Source organism: Tursiops truncatus, chromosome 17, assembly GCF_011762595.2.
Source record: "Tursiops truncatus isolate mTurTru1 chromosome 17, mTurTru1.mat.Y, whole genome shotgun sequence".
Taxonomy (NCBI): domain Eukaryota; kingdom Metazoa; phylum Chordata; class Mammalia; order Artiodactyla; family Delphinidae; genus Tursiops; species Tursiops truncatus.
The window spans coordinates 56,347,962-56,364,798 of NC_047050.1; the positions used below are offsets into that span (position 1 = coordinate 56,347,962).

At 38.6% G+C, this 16,837-nt stretch overlaps 1 long non-coding RNA gene across 1 annotated transcript in view; it reads left to right on the top strand.

The window, feature by feature from the left end:
* Positions 1-2,631: 2,631 nt before the first annotated feature.
* Positions 2,632-16,837, top strand: part of LOC141276864 (uncharacterized) — a 35,174-nt gene continuing 20,968 nt past the window's right edge. Inside the window, exon 1 of the long non-coding RNA XR_012327114.1 lies at positions 2,632-2,658. This is a non-coding gene — a long non-coding RNA (uncharacterized lncRNA). The remainder of the gene's footprint in view (positions 2,659-16,837) is intronic.

Here is a 16,837-nt window from a genome sequence, read left to right on the forward strand (position 1 = left end):
GATGGTCAATAATTGCTAGTGTCCATCCTTGGAGTTATAGTTTAACCTCCACAGTACCTAACAACATGCTAAGCACATAATAAAATAAAATCATTGTCTATGAGATGAAATAGAATGAAATTTAACTGATGCGGGGCACTTTTCTTTTTTATAGTTCTAAGCTACACCGAAACACATCACTATATAGAGTTTTCCAAATCGCTATGTTCATGTTTTATTATTAGATAAGTGTGCCCTACATACACGACATTTCGTAGTGTTCCTGAAAACGTATATATAAACAGCAGTCTTGATAAAAATACTATTTTATTCTTAACATTGGATTCATCTATTGCCTTTATTTTGAATTCATGTTATGTCCTAAAAATGTCAGGTTTTAAAATTTTGTGTAAACTTGATTCTTTATACCTAGGAATAAATAGTGATGGAGGTACACGTATCATTTTTCTTTAAAACTTTAGTTTCAGGGGCTTCCCTGGTGGCGCAGTGGTTGAGAATCTGCCTGTCAGTGCAGGCGACACAGCTTTGAGCCCTTGTCTGGGAAGATCCCACATGCCACGGAGCAACTAGGCCCGTGAGCCACAACTACTGAGCCTGCGAGTCTGGAGCCTGTGCTCCGCAACAAGAGAGGCCACGACAGTGAAAGGCCCGCGCACTGCGATGAAGAGGGGCCCCCTCTTGCCACAACTAGAGAAAGCCCTCGCACAGAAACGAAGACCCAACACAGCCAAAAATAAATAAATAAATAAACTTATAAAAAAAAACCTTTTAGTTTCAAAAGTCACTAGAGCTAGATTTGATACGGGCAGCCACTCTAAATGCAAGAAAATAAATCAAACACACACTCTTCTTCCAAACAAAAATAGTTATTGTAAAAATGCATTAATGAAAATATTCTAGCCTTTGAACAAGAGGCTCATCAACTAGGCAAAACTAAAAAATACTTTTCTAACTTAAAAGAGATATATAGGGGCTTCCCTGGTGGTGCAGTGGTTGAGAGTCCACCTGCCGATGCAGGGGACGCGGGTTTGTGCCCCGGTCCGGGAGGATCCCACATGCCGCGGAGCGGCTGGGCCCGTGAGCCATGGCCACTGAGCCTGCGCGTCCGGAGCCTGTGCTCCGCAACGGGAGAGGCCACAACAGTGAGAGGCCCGCGTACCGCCAAAAAAAAAAAAGATATATATACATATATATATTCCAATTTATTCTGTAGGCATCCTTCTTATAAGAGGCAAATAGAAGTTTGAGATTGGTTTGATCTTGTTATAGAAGAAATCTCTGTATTTAGTGAAGAGCCCAGGAGACTCTTCCAACTCTAAGATTTTATAGTTCTGTGATTTAGCTACTCCAGGAAATTTTTTAAGTGTTCATTCCTAATATTTTTTATGTCCCCATTTTTGTTTGGTGCTATACAACTATGACCTCAGTGTTGAAAATCCAGAGTTTTTTCCCCACTCAATTTTTTTGTATTTCAAAAAGCAAGAAGAAAAAATAAGAACAAAGAAAGAACGGCACAAATGTTACTGAAATTTTACAGGGTAATTCCACTTAACTCTAGAGTTATACAAATACATAATATAATTACACAAATATATAAAACATCTGCTTATATCACCACCGAGTTACACAATGCCTTCTGTATGATTTTCAAGAACCATCTTGAGAACTAAGGCTGAAGTGTTAAAATTTAAAGTATGTCCTAAATGACCTTTAACCTTTATTAGATGTCCTAGTATAAGAAACTCGAAAAACAAGTCTGGGAGTGTATGGATATGTAAAGTCTCCGCTATTGATGCTTGCTTTAAATATTTGATTAAGCACATCCATATGTCAACCTGATCTTATAGAAGATCAAAGCAAATAAAGTGCTTCCAAAGTTCAACGCTCGAACACATGAGGCTACTGATTCTTCTGGAGTTAGAGAAGAGAATTTATTTAGCAAATTGCATCTAGTGTCCTTGGAAAATTCAGACATGTCACTAGATATGAACTGACACAAACGAATTTTAAAAACCCATAACTAGATCCCAAATTCCAAAGAAATCAACATTTCTTTTGGATGCTAATTTTCCAAAAATGTGACCAATTTTTCCTGGATTAGTGAAATAAGCACATGATATTAGAAATTGCAAATGGATTTATTTTTTCTAGCTCCAAGGGAGAAATAAGACAATATACATTTTGAAGGGTGATCAAGGAAAGTCTATGTATCCTGTAATAGTGTAACTGGATGAACACACTGGTGTATAGGGCTCCACCTAAGCCTCTGAGATTTGAGTCAGGTTTCCCTGGCAGGCATTGTGACATTGCTAGTGGCCTATCTGCACCTACAAACAGTGTCTTACTTAGAAGCTCTGCCCAATGGCTTGGCATGAGGGGAGCTGAAGTGCCTGCTGCAAAGAGCAGTTCTGTTGCTATAACAACAAGGCCCCCAGAGGGAGCCCGACCTGCCTGCGTCTGGGGAACCAGGAGCTCCCTAAACAGTCTGTCATGTTTCTTATTCACAAGAAAATTTAATAATCCCCATACAAGGACGAGTGAAGAAGAATTTAAGGACTGATGGTCAGTCTCCTGGAAAACTGAGCCAAATAATCTTCAGTAGAGGAGATAAAGAGAAATATTTGGAAGCTGAGAACACGAAGTTAAAAGAGAATGAAGGTATGGCTTGGGTTTTATAGTGGGAAACTATATTTTTATTTAAGCAGAAGTCACAATCATTAGTAAAATTTAAATGTTCTCTCTGATATGATAACGAATACATCTGGTTTTTGTCCCTGGTTCCTGGCCCAGATGTTCAAAAACCATTGGGGTTTACTGAGTGACAGGAGTGTCTTTGCTCACTCATGGTGAGTCCCTAAATAGATTCAGCACAGGGACTGGCCACCGGAAAGACCAACCGTGTGATCAGATGGTTGGAACTCTGGGCCCACCTGATGACCCCTGATCTCCGAAGAGGTAAGAGGGACTGGAGACTAAGTTCAATCATGTGGCCAACGATTTAATCAATCATGCCTATGTAATAAAAGCTCAATAAGAACTCTGTACAGAGGCTCAGGAGAACTTTCCTGGTTGGTGAACACACTGATATGCTGAGAGGACGACAAGTTCTGACCCCACAGGGGTTAGGCATGGAAGCTCTGAATCCGACCCTTCCGGACCCTGTCCTATGTGTACCCTTCATAACAAAATTGTAATCATATTATGGTGCTTTCAGGGAGTCCTGTGACTCTTTCTAGAATGTCAACCCTGATGGGGTTGCAAGAACCCCCAAATGTACAGCCAGCCAACCAGAAGTGCAGATGGCCCCTGAGACTTATAGCTGGCACCTGAAATGAGGGCAGTTTTGTGGGGGACTAAGCCCTAATACCTGTGAAGTCTGGCACTAACTTTGGGTAGTTTGGGCCAGAATTGTACTGAAGTACATCCACCTGGGGTAAAAACAGAGCATCTCTAACCTAGAGATTTAGCCCATGTTCCTTGAGACACAACAGTAATACACATCCAGAGAGCCAGGCTCTCTCTCCCATCTTAGTGAAATCAGAAGTGGAAGTCAATGCCATCCCCCAGGATGTGCAAATACATCTAACCCTGGTGCTGGCCTTGAAGGAAGAGCAACCAGGCACTTGTTGGAGAGGGCATAGCAGGAGTGCAGGGGAAACAGCAGGGCTGAAGCCATCAGAGATTTACAAATGCCACAACAGACAATGTTTAAATAAAGGTGAGACAAAAGAGATGACCCTGAGTAAAATATCAGGACATGGGGGTAGGATGTGGTAAAAAAAAAAAAATGAGCTTCACATTTAGGTGCAGGCCATGCTGTTATCAAGTAGTGAGCAGTTCTAGTATCAGATGAGAGGCATTAGAAGTAAAATCTCCTAGGCTTGAAGGTTCCAGATTGAGAATGCAGCCTAAGGGAATGGCTTACCATCAAGTTCCCCCAATCTCTCAACAGGATAGAGAACTGCAAGCACCAAGAGACCCAGACAGTAGGGAGCCAGAGATTGGGGCAAGAGATAGTGACTGTGTGTCTAAATTAGCTAACATTTGCTATTGAACATTAAAGTCTAGAGTGAAAATAACATCCAAATATTAATGATGGTAATAATAATGATAAATATCTATAGAATATTTTCTATGTGCTGGACACTCCAGAGCATTTTACGTGTATTTTCTCAGGTAATTCTTACGACAGCAGCATCAAGTAGCTACTATATTGTCCCCATTTTATTCAATACATAGGAGAAAACTGAGGCCTGGAAATCAGTGCCCGAGAGGCTGAAATGCTGGAAGAGACTTGGGTCCAGAGAAGCGTAAGGTGTCCTGCAGTTGGTGGGATGACCCTTGTGTTCAGCTGAGAAAGAGTTAGAACGAGGTCAAGGAATGGTGAAAAAAAAAAAAGAGGATAGCAGTGGCAAATGCAGCTGCTATGTGGTTTTTACAATTAAAAAAAAAAATAAAAACCAGTATGGCTCATCAAACTGACCCTGTAGTCAACAGATTCCAGTCAGTATGAATTTAAAAACAAAACATCAAATGATTTTCAATATGAAGATTTTCTTTGCAAGGACACTGTCTGGATACTTTCCCAAAAGGAAAATTTAACAAAAGACCGCATATGTCCTTGACTGTATCATTCCAATCAAATAATAATCTAGGTTTCTTGGAGACCGAGAACAACATGAGGAGAGAACTCAGGAGCGGCACAATCCAGTGAAGGGCCTTAGCTAAGTCCTGGTATTTTCAGTCCTTCTGAAGATTCCCACACCTTGTGGACATATGAAAGGGCTTAGTATTTGGGAGGTTTTATTACCAAATCATAAATATTTTATTTACCCAAACCAGTAAGGAAGGAAGAAATGAGGGGGAATTTGGGCAGCTTTCTGAGGAAACTCTTGCCAAGGCCCCATTTGCATCGACTCTGCCCAGCATTCAAAAGGACTTTTGTTTTGTTTTAAATCTTTCATTCTGTTGGAATACAGCCATCAGGTATGCAGCACAAACTCATCTGCCAATATCCGAGATTAAATCTGAAAAAAAATACATCAATGAACTTGATCGAGGTTACATCTTTCACGCTAGCATCTGCTCTGCTGTTTCCAAAGGTACGTCAGCAATGGAATCAATATTAATGCTGTCCTTATAAAGACAGATCTACTGACCCACCACCACTGGGGTGACTGCTTTGAGAGTTCTCTTGAAGATGAGAAAACTGGTCCTTACTCACTCTGTTGACTAAACCCCAGTGTGCCCATGAGAAGAGTGTGCCAGATGAAATGGGTAGGCTGTGGCTGGAAAACAGCACTGTAACTGGTTTTTGTAGGGATGAAATCCTTGACTTTGCCTTTGAAATCGTTCTTACTGAGGGCCGTAGAATCAGTCTTCACCTCATAACTGAAGTTGTTATGTGCCTGTTGTTAGCCTCTGTTCTTTTCAATCTATCCTCTACACATCTTCTGGACTTGTTTTTACTAAAATGAAACACTATTGTGTCACTCTGCTTAAAAACCGTCAACGACTTCTCATGGCCTCCAGCACAAGCAGATTGCAATCTAGCTTGTGGGGAATTATTACTACGGTTATGGAATTAGTTTCTAATACTGAAAAATCAAGAGATTTTACCTGAATAGATATATGGATTTCTGTCTTTTCTTGTTAGACTGAGATGTCTGGAAATCCTGTGGCCCTATCCTTGCCTAGAAGGGAGCTGAGTTGCCACTATCCTCTACAAGGTAGGGCACTCACACTGCTGCTCTCCACGGTTCATGGGTCTTCCCAAATTCATGCTTGTCAGTTGCCACTTACTGGGCTGCCTGTTTAATTTTAGAAAGGTAGAGAAATATTCTTCTGCACATTCATCAAGCGGGCAAACAAAGTTGGGCTGGAAAACAGCAAAAAAACAAACTACCAAAAATAACAAAAGGGAGAAAAAAATACTCTCAATTGTCACATTTGCCCATTTCCATGTTGCAAATACTGATACTTCCACCATGCCAGATTTTAAGCTACCAGCGTGAAATCGCTGAATTCGGAGTTGAGAGCACATGCTAACAATCCACTCGCATACCAGCTCCAGCACATCATGTAAAAAATCCAGGGAAGGTGCGTGTTTCAAAATTAGAAGACAAAACAGAAAGAAGGAGCTTACATCCTACCCTATTCTCACTCTATTTTCCTGGCCTGTGCAGACCCTTGGGTGTGCAAATCTTATGAGTGATCAAATAAAATTCAAACTACTTTGAATGGCTTACAAATCTCTTCACAATCTGACCCCAACCTAAATTTCTAACCTATTTCCTTTCACTACCCGTATAAGCTAATCAAAGGGGTTCTCGCTGGTCCCTGCACATACCAAGAATTTTAATACATTTATGTCTCCATGAATGATATTCCCTACACCTAGAATACCATTCTCGTCTTTCACACCTACTGTACATTCTCTCCGAAACTTTCTCTAGTGATGCTGGGCAGAGTTAAATTCTCATCTCTGCTTCTATATCACTTTGCATTTGGGGTTGTAAATTGTGAGCTCTCTGAGGGACCATATCTTATTTATCTGTGTATTCAAAATGCCTAGCATGCACTAGATCTCTGATAAACACTTGTTGAAAGCAAGATATAACTGTGCCCTTAAATGAAAGACTTAGGTTTCATTTTCAAATTGTATAAAATGCTCATATATACCTACATGGTAATCTATATGTTTTCTTGATTTCTTTGCCAATTTTCTATCAGAGTACATGCTAGGGGAGTGAGAGTATTTATCTTGCAACCTCCAGCTGACCAACTGTCACCACTACCAAGTAGTATATTCTCATAAATGCAAACATGGAGACTTCCTTTTGACACACAGCTCTTGAGAGATACAAATTTGGCTCCATCACAAGGCCAGGACTTGGGTTTATACAGAACTGCTGATTCTAAAGCACTGAATTCAGATAGAATGTAGCTCTAAAAACACAGCAGTCAAACCCAAATGATGAGAAATGGATTGAATGGATGGTTGGAAATGATAAATTTAGGAAGATTTCCTCCTGTCTTAGCTACTATATTGAAAAACATCTACATCTTACCCATTTGTTTTTTTTTTTTTTTACTAATATGTTGCCCTAGCACAGAAGTTCACAAAGTATTTGGTTTCAGAACCCTTTTACATGTTTTAAATTATTGAAGACCCACAAAGAGATTTTGTGTATGTGGGTTATATTTATGAGTAATTATTTACTGTACTCAAATTAAAACAGAAAATTTTAAACACAAGAATCCACAAGCACACATATCATTAGCATCAGAAAGATGATGCCATTAGATATTACGTAGCCTCTGGAAAACTCTACTGCATAGTTGTGGGAGAATGAGAGTGAAAAATGAACATCATTCTTGGTATTATTATGAAGAAAGACTTGACCTTGAAGATCCCTTAAAGGGATCTTGGGGACTACCAGGGGTCCCTGGACCATACTTTGAATACTGCTGAACCTAGTTCTTTACGTTCAAACAAACAAGTTTGTTGAATAAATTAAGTAGTGATAGGTTAAATTCATGGCCAATATTTACTACCAATATTACATTTATCCAACTGTCTTTAATGAATAATGATCAGAGTCTGCTTGTTTTTGCACTTTTATTGCCATATCAATCAATCAATCAGTTTTGGTTACTAGCCAATAGACTATGAAATAGAAAATACTTGGGACAACAAGAAAATAAGTGTTATGAGAGGACAATTATCTACCTTGTTTGAAATCTTTGTTTATAATGATGCAAAAGGAGTCAGGTGGAAAGTAGGGGAGGGAGGGACATGTTTGATGGATTCAGAGAAGGCTGAAATTACCTATCTGAACAACCACTAAATCAATGATTCCATCACTGCTTTCAGATTCATACCATTATGACATGTCATCTAGATAGAGAAAAGAGTCTAAATTGGCCTAGTTACAGTATTTGTTGTTAAGCTTACAAGCACTAGATTTGACACAATCTCTTATAAAACACCCTTAGATACCTGCAGAATTGCCTTGGTTTACCTAGTTTTTCCATAGGTCAGGTTCATTTCTCTTTCCATCTTCAGTTCATTTCAATGTAATAAATGTGTAAATAAAGGCATAAATAAATGGTAATGAGACCTCAAATTGCTAAGTATTTTTCTTATATGTTATTTAATCTGAGACTCAGAATAGCAGGAAATAAAGTTTTCTTTAACAAACTGTGTAAATATCCTTCAAACAAGGAATCTATATACCTCTTAGATACAAAAGCCATTGCTATTGTGCTTCTGCTTGGAGCATTCTTTACAATTTTCAGCCTGTAGCCCATTTCATGAAGATGAGAGAGTCAAATAAATCATTCCAGTAGAGGACAATCTTAAAATGAAATGTCTCTTGGAGAAATAGCTTTTCCACTTATTAATATTAATTTTTAACTTTACCATATGTTCAGTTCATTTTCCACCTCTGAAAGTCAGGGTTCATGGTGTGCGTGTGTTTTTCTGAATAGTTGAAAGAATGATGTTATCCACCCAGTGGTCAGTTTATAGCCTTCCCATTCCCAGTTCTTTATCCTGATTTTAACTCAATCCCAGGTATGGCCACATTCTGGTAAATCCCTTAAGCAAGAAACACTGCAGCCAAATTAAACAAAAGAAAGGGCGGGGGTGCTGCTGTGAAGGCAGTTATGCCAATGGGAAAAACGAAATCAACTCTTTGCCAATACTCTGTGGCCTGAAGGTTAACGTAGTGTCCAAGAAGAACTTATAAAATGAGCCTTAAAATTGAAGCATCAGAGAGTAGGGAAAAGAAACTGCCAACTTAAGGTGATGAAATGTTTTCCTATTTCAGCACTGAGTTTGTATCTTCAGAACGTCAGATAAACACAGCGTATTAGAAATACGTCTCATATTGGTGATGTTTTATAAGACCAGATTGATACCGGTTACAGGTTTAGATATGATCTACTTTCAAGTGGATTTATATTTGCATTAAATAAACCCAGTAAGATGACGTCGTGCATTCAAACCTATTTGCTTTTGTTGATGAACATACAGTGGTTGGTAAATATAGAAGGAAAAAACTTTTTAAATTGTCAAACTAAGGAGAAGGTGTCTATCAATTGACTTTTCAGAAAGAACTTTAAGTAATCTGTTGGCTTAGGCAAAAAGGAACTTCAAAATACTGTGAGACAGAAATTATTCTGGCTCTTCATAATCTCCATTCTACCCTCCTCCTTCCTCTAAAGGGAAATTCTGTACAAGTCCGAAGTAGGAAAAGAGACACTTAAAAAGAAGAAAGAAAAAATAGCACTAAAAAATGAAAAACGTTTCTACTAACTATAACAACTACTGGGGATTATAGCTTTTGTCAGAATGACATTAAAATAGCTTGTTTAAAAGCAGATGCATAGGGACTTCCCTGATGGCACAGTGATTGAGAATCCGCCTGCCAGTGCAGGGGACACGGGTTCGAGCCCTGGTCCAGGAAGATCCCACATGGCCACGGAGCAACTAAGCCTGTGTGCCACAACTACTGAAGCCCACGCACCTAGAGCCCGAGATCTGCAAGAAGAGAAGCCACCGCAATGAGAAGCCTGCGCACCGCAACAGAGAGTAGCCCCCGCTCACCGCAACTAGAGAAAGCCCGCGCGCAGCAAAGAAGACCCAATAATGAAGACCCAATGCAGCCGTAAATAAATAAAGCAGATGCATGTAAATACTACCACATGTACTTAGCTAGTTCATATATAGTTTATCCTCCTCCTGAGTGTTTTATAGGGTTTTTACTAACAAAGTAGTAATATCAGCAGTTATTTATTTTCATCTGTACTTCGTGGTACTTAATCCTCACGCTGACTCTACAAGCTAGATGGTTGGGATTTGAACCCAGATCTTTCTTCCTCCAAATACTTCGTTATTTTCACTAAGCTACAATCATGTCTAAGCCACTGCCAACTGGATGAGAATACATATGCCTTATTGTCCCCATACCTTTCATGTTAGAGTGAATAAGACTCACTCACCCAGGAAGGGAGGTGTGGGCAGGAGAGGGAGAGAAGACTGTACTGTGGCTATTTGTGTAAGATGGATTCTGATGATAACTATTTCAATTTCTGGGGCAACAAAGCCAACACTGAACAACAAACCCTGGCTTTCTCTTTACTGTAGACACCAAAGACATGTTGCTATTATGTTGGGTTTTCTTATAAGTGGATTGAGCAAAGACAAGGGTCAGAGCGGGGTCAGCATTTTACACATGGCAGCCCTAGAAACTGTGGCTTTTGCTGTTGATGAGCAATGGCTGGAGGATGATGGTTCTCCATTTTCTGACAAAGACGACCAAAAACAAAGACAAAAAGCCACCAAGACACAGTATGAAAAGCTAGAAGATATGCCAATGTCATATCTACAATGGGGAGTGAATCTCATCTAAAAGATCTTCTATTATGTGCCCAATGTAAAGCCATGATTACTATTTGTATTTAGTCAGTGGTCGTTTGCCACTTGGTTAACCAAACTGTCAACAGCGCTTAGCAGTCGAACTGAAAATCGGGTAGGACTGCCAATCCTCTTCTAACCCACTGAGATGTTAATAATAAATGGAAAGATGCATCTGTGTCATTATTACGTTGTGTTTATTTTGAGGTATGGAATAGTTCTTGTTTACCTTCCATGTGAAAGATAAAAAAAAACAATTTAAAGTGATCTCTGTAAAGATTTTCAATTCAGGCACTCAATGACATTTGAACCTCCTTAAAGGGGTAGCAATAAAACATACTCATTTTCAAAATTTTTAAGCATGAAACTCTATATTATAATTAAATTTTCTTACTGAGACACAATAAGTAAAACAGACAAAAGTGTAACTGCTTTGGTGAAATCTGATTGGGAAGGTGCTGGCGGCTCTCCTCAATACTAGCTTCCCCTTCCTACCTCTGACCGCTCTCAAGAATAAGGCTTGATGGATTCCTCAGGACTCCCGGGACTCAGTCCTCTAATATGATCAATTACATGATTTACTGAATTTTTTCTTGAAACTGGAAATCAACTATTACATGAGCTGTAACTTTAGAGTGATTAATTTAAAAAGAAAAAAAAAAAACCAGCAAGAATACCATGATTCATACAGTCCCATGAGTGCTGTCCACTTCAGGGTAGTCCAATTTGGAAACTAGGCACTTACTTCACAAATGATGGCATTGCTCAAAATAGTTTTGGAATGTCTGTTTTATTATTGTCCCTTACATGTTCTTCTGGATTCTGTCAATATTGGCAAAACTTTGTCATCTGAAACTGAATTTGATCTTTTGGAATAATCAAAATCATTCATAACAAGGGTTGTTGATGGAAGTAAATGGTTTGTCAGAGTAACACGGCTTACTTATTCATTTGTTTTAATAAACCTGCCATGTGACCTTAAAGCACTAAGATTTTTTTGTGTGGGTTAAAAACTTTTTTTTGAGAAGAAGTAAATCCAGAGGAGATCTAAAAGCAATTTAGCTTGGAATAAGGATAGAATTTTATAAAGCAACTTTTTGACGGTAACTTTTTTTGTGAATGTATAAATTCTTGCTGAATAGTCTGACTTTTAAATAAGCATTTTTAAATATAGAAACAATCTACCACTACACATCTTGAAAGCTCAGGTTTCCCATTACAGACCAAGGGAAATTCTACCAGTTCCTTCTTTATTATAAAAGGTTACATAAAAACTAATTGGATTGTTTCTGCATGGAACATTTATGGCCTTGAAAATTTCCTATTAAAAAAAGGACAGGGCTTCCCTGGTGGCGCAGTGGTTGAGAGTCTGCCTGCCGATGCAAGGGACACGGGTTCGTGCCCTGGTCCGGGAAGATCCCACATGCCACAGAGCGGCTGGGCCCGTGAGCCATGGCCGCTGAGCCTGCGCATCCAGAGCCCGTGCTCTGCAACAGGAGAGGCCACGACAGTGAGAGGCCCGCGTATTGAAAAAAAAAAAAAGGACATTTGATTGGTTAAAAAAAAAAAAAAAATTAGAGTTGTAAGAAGATGAGGAAGAATTTCAGCAAAAGTACCTCCGGATTGATTTTTTAAACATTTTTACTTATGTTATTTGAAAATATTATTTAAGAAAGCTTATTTTAATATAATGATTTTAAGGAGAAGTAACACAAAATCTGAGAAAATGATAGAATACAGAGTAGTCAGCCTGGGAAAGTCTGATTGTACACTGGGAGGCTACTTAAGATTCAGATTTAGTTAAATGTTCCAGAGTGTCTACTACACAGGCACAAACTCTAACTCATTCAATCCTCAAGATAATCTTAGAAGATATATGATGTTATCTCCACATTAGAACTAGAAGAAAAAAAAAAGCAAGACTCAGAGAGGTAAAATAATTTTCTCATAGTCACATTCTAGCAAAATTGTCTTTTGACTCTATGCCCAATGCCCCTCCCATGACAGCATTTCAACTCTGTGGCTAGAAAGGCCATTGTGCTAAGCATCAGCAATAAGGGGAAAACAGGGAACATTAGAATCCTAACGGATTAGAATTCAAGATAAGGAATGTCTCAGGATTCAGTTCCTTGGACAGGAAAGGCTGGTGGACATGTGACTTTGGTTTCAATGAAAGGTACAATCAGTCAGCTTAGACAAAATGAGGCAGATCCAATCATAGAGATAGGGCTTACTCTAGGTGAACAGGAGATCTGGTGGGAGAAAATAGGATGAAATCATGGATGACCCTTAAAACCTAGCTCTTCATGGTCTTCAATCTTCTATTCTATAGACTACTGTTCTCTTTTGAGGAGAGAGGCAAAGGATTGGACTAATCACAACTGCTTTCTCATGCCCGGAGGACTTTTGAAGGTGGAGCAAAAACCTTGATCAAGGTCACATGTCCTCCTCAACCAGCTCTCCTCAACTGTCTTCTCATCCATCTTTACACTCAATTTTATTCTTAAAATCTTGCCTATTGGTGGGAATGTAAATTGGTGCATCCACTATGGAAAACAGTATGGAGGTTCCTACAAAAACTAAAAATAGAACTACCATACGATCCAGCAATTTCATTCCTGGGTATAAATCCAAAGAAAACAAAAACAATAATCCAAAAAGATACATGCACCTCAATGTTCATAGCAGCATTATTTAAATAGCCAATACACGGAAGCACCCCAAATGCTCATTGACAGACAACTGGCTTAGGAAGATATGGTATGTATACACACACACACACACACACACACACACACACACAATGGAATATTACTCAGCCATAAAAAAGAATGAAATATTGACATTTGCAGCAATGTGGATGGACCTAGATAATATTATGCTTAGTGAAATAAGTCAGACAGAGAAAGACAAATACTGTATAATATTACTTATATGTAGAATCTAAAAAGTAATACAAATGAATTTATATACAAAACAGAAACAGACTCACAGACATAGAAAACAAACTTACGGTTACCAAAGGGGAGAGGGAGGGGGAGAGGGACAAATTAGGAGTATGGGATTAACAGATACAAACTAATATATATAAAATAGATAAACAACAAGGATTTACTGTATATCACAGGGATTTATAACATATAATGGAATATAATCTGCAAAAAAACCGAATCACTATGCTGTACATCTGAAAATAACACAGTATTGTAAACCAACTATACTTCAATTAAAAAAATAATCTTGCCAAGCAGAAGCAAGCCACACCTGGTAATGATTCTGTGCAGCTCATTAGTCCCAGGGTAGGTCAGCCAATGACGGTGAAAAATAGTTGAGATAGATTAGTGAATGCTAAATTCATAATGGATTACTATAAAGCCAATATGTTATGGGGGAAATGTCTTCTCCTTTGATCTTTAAGTCATTGAGAGAGAGAAAAAACCAAGTGTTGTTATTCATCTATCATTTAATCATTATAATAACCAATAATTAATATTTTTACAGATGTGGAACCAAAGGGACAAACTTGTCCAGATTCACAGTCAGTAGTAGTACTGAGACCAGAATTTAGATACACTCTGTCAGTTTCCTATATACCCTTGCTCATTAGATTTTTTCTTTCTGCTTCAGACTAAACAAATATTTCAACATACACACACACACACACACACACACGCACACACGCACACACACACACACGCACACCCCTTGGCTGACAGTATCAGGGGAGCAAATCATGGAATTGCATAGTCTATGGGCCTTCCACTGTGAGAAAATTTTAAATTCTCAAATTTTACTTGCAAATCCTGTATGAAATGGTTGTATACACTGTAATTTGCAGTGTACATTTTGGAACTGGTCCAAATACACAAAAAGTACTATCAGAAAATGTTTTACAATGGCATTATCACTAAATATAATTGCACATTATATCACTATACCTCGAGATACCTCACTATACCTTAAGAATTCCACTTATATCACAATCCAAACGAAAGTCCCTCTCTGAAACAGATCAAGGATATCACTCTGAGTTTTTAAGGAAAACTCAAAGCTGCAACTTCAGTACAACAAATTCATCATTATAGATTATTTGGTGAATTGGTATTACCTTTTTAACTTCACTAATTTGCACCAATTAAAAATACTGCCATAAAAGAAAGAAACTCCATCATAATATCATGTTATCTATTTGCCTTTCATGTTTGGAAAGTCTGTTTACATATCAATGAGGGGAGTCCAAGGATTACATTCTACCTAATGTTTAATCTCTTTGGATATTCTTTTCTCTCTCTTCCCTGATATCCTCTTCCCTGGGTTATATGTGATTTCCCTTACTATATGATGTGCAATTTTCTTTCACAGTTCCAATCATAGTTTATAATGCTACTTTTTAAGCATAATTCTTTGACTAATACCATTCTCCCCTACTAGACTCTAAATGCCATAAGGGTATTGACTGTATCCCTAGCACCTTCTTGCTCAGTGGTTCAATAAGTAAATGTTCGTTGATAAATAAATTTTTTACATATACTCCACAAGGTTATTGTGAGTGAAAAAAAAATGTTAATGTGAAAGTCCTTTGTAAACTGAGGAAAAAAATGCTCTATAAATGTAAGCTCTTCTGGATCTATTGTCTTTTCAGTCAATATTCAAAGTAAGAGGAAGCGATACTACATATACCGTCAGACTGGCTAGACCCCAAAGTTTCTGGGCTTAAAGCTGGCAGTTGGCAAATGCTTCATCATCTCTGCGGGGGAGGAGAGGGAGAAGTGATTCATCTCTCATATCACCCCCAAGGGACAAGCAATTCACATAATTGCCCCTGTAGGAGGGAAGAGAGAAAGAAGAAAACAATTCGGAAGACATGAGACTGGTCCTACAATATCAGGATCTTTGGGGGATTCCTGCCACTACTGCTATTTTTACAGGTGGCGCTCATGGGCTATAATATTCAAATTCACTGAAGACGGCATGCTATAGAGGAAAATTCTGTAGCCTATAATTTATTTTTTAAAGCCATCTATCTAAGCACTCTTGAGTTCTAAATAACTTAATGCCATGTCTTAAAGTTAATCTAACCAGGAAAGTCACAAACACTGGCAATAATCACCTTAATCATTCCAGCTAGCATTGTTAAAAAGTAGGGCATGGAGAGCCGCAAACAAATGCATGGCACTCAATCAATCAGAGCTTGGAGGAACGATTGTACACTGGGGGTGTGTTTGGAAACTGACTGAAAACTGTGTGAGCAGTAAGCCATGAAGATTGTACCTCCCGGGTTCCCACCTCTGCTCAACAGTCAACATGCCTAACTTCAGGACGGGCTCTTAATTTTGCTCAGGGCTCCTACCCCCAGTCAAGTGAGGGCAAAGCAGAGTGTGAGAGGTCAGATAAGAGGAAGCAAATTTGTGATCTGTTTGCACTGGCACAGTGGAGGGGTCATGATTTTGGAGCCAAGCGGGAGATACCTTTGTGGTCTCCTTGGTGAGGGAAATTCCCAGAAAAAGCCAACTCTGAATATGTATATGTGGAGGCAGCATGGTTAATCATCATGTTGCACATTGAAAGGGATCAAGCCAGCACCAAGTGCTTTTGCTGAAAACAGATGATGTGTCCCTTCTCCCTAGCCAGAGGCAAACTGTTTCTACAAAGAGCTGACTTCGTTATACAAAGAACTGGTACTGCCTGATTCTGAGAGGATGATTACCAAGGGGCAGTGACCTTCTGTCTGCTCTGAATATCAGCTTATCTTGGTGCTGAATAATGCATAGTTATATTTATGTTCTCATTTAAATACTGTTTAATATTTAACTTGCTATTGCCCATTCACTGGGTTAAAATAAGTGATTCCTAAATAGCACAGACATCGCATGTACTGTAAATGCAGTCATGTTGACATTTGGGGTCTCTCAGAAAACTTATATGAACCTCAGTCATTGAAAAAAATCGTCCTAGAATCTGGGACATGTTACTTCATCAACTCTCGCTTGGCCTTCAAAGAACTTTGCAGTATCTGTTGTGGGGAGCCTGAGGGCACCTCATTTTCTTCAAAAACAGTCTTAGGATTAAGAAATGAACTAAGTTTTAAGAAGGTTATTTAAAACTTCGATCATGTTAATGGGATTTTTAAAAACCCAATAAAGACATCATCCTGATTTAATTGCAGAGGCTATTAGTTTATTAAACACTTTGTTATCTGTCCGTTTATACACCACACACTGATTCTAAGTGACAGCGAGCATCCAAATGAAGAATAGATTAAAAACCCTGTGTTTCTAAGCATCCAATGTTGAAGCAAAGAGGTTGACAAAGATTCTAGATGATGTAAATTATTCTCCCACTTTTTTTTTTCCAAACAGTTGGTCTCCCATAATTTCAATATAATCTTAGATGTTGCATAGATATCTTTGGTGT